This window comes from Austrofundulus limnaeus, unplaced genomic scaffold (assembly GCF_001266775.1).
Source record: "Austrofundulus limnaeus strain Quisiro unplaced genomic scaffold, Austrofundulus_limnaeus-1.0 Scaffold1803, whole genome shotgun sequence".
Lineage (NCBI taxonomy): Eukaryota > Metazoa > Chordata > Actinopteri > Cyprinodontiformes > Rivulidae > Austrofundulus > Austrofundulus limnaeus.
The window spans coordinates 41832-42838 of NW_013954205.1; positions in this window are offsets into that span (position 1 = coordinate 41832).

Below are 1007 nucleotides of genomic sequence, written 5' to 3' on the forward strand. Positions count from 1 at the left end.
GGCACCCCGTTTTCGGGTTTTTTTAAAGAGGAGCAAGATTTTTTTTCTCGCCGCCCCTCGGCGTGCCGGTCTTTCTCCTCTCGCTATTGGAGTCCACCAGCGTCACCTGGGCCCGCCTCGGCTGGTCTTCCCTCCCTTGAGGAGCCGGTCCCGTCCTTGCCCCCCTGGGAGGAACAGGTGACATCCCCCATCATTGGAGGGTCTGTGACAATCCTCAGGGGGATCTCAATGTGCTCCAACAGACTCTCCATCTGCCGGCAGATAGAAAACGTTTTGGGGAAGCGCCCAGATCTGCTCCTCCTGCCAGGCCATGAGCTGCTCCACCGGTTTGTGCAGAGGGTTTTGGGAGAGTCATCTGGTACCCACCCTCCCACCTCTTCTGCTCCTCCTGTGCCGGTTGTTAGGTTCCTGTTCCGTGCTTCCTGAGCCGGTGTTTCTGGTTCCAGTGTCGGTGGTTCCAGTTCCGGTGGTTCCTGAGCTGGTGGTTTCTGAGCCAGTTGTTCCTGTTCTGGTGGTTCCAGTTCCAGTGGTTCCTGAGCTGGAGGTTCTGGTGGTTCCACAGCCAGAGGTTCTACAATTGGAGGTCCCGGTGGTTCCACAGTTGGTGGTTCCACAGTTGGTGGTCCCGATGTCTCCGGTGTTGGGCCCCGAGTCGGCGGTCTCTGGGGTTCGTGAGTCGGCTGCCGGCGCCTCCACGACATCTGGGTCGGCTGTTGTTGCTTCCACATCGCCCGACGCCTCCTCATTTCCTGGCTCGTCGCCCATCGCCTCTTCACTGCCTGGCTCGGCTGCCATTGCCTCCTCATTGCCTGGGTCGGCTGCCATCGCCTCCATGTTGCCTGAGTCGGCTGCCGTCGCCTCCATATCACCTGGGTCGGCTGCCGTCACCTCCATGTCGCCTGGGTCAGCTGCCGTCACCTCCGTGTCGTCTGGGTCGGCTGCCATCGCCTCTTMGTCCCTTCTGTCGCATGTGTTCACCGTCGCCAAGGCTCTGGCTCCATCAACCT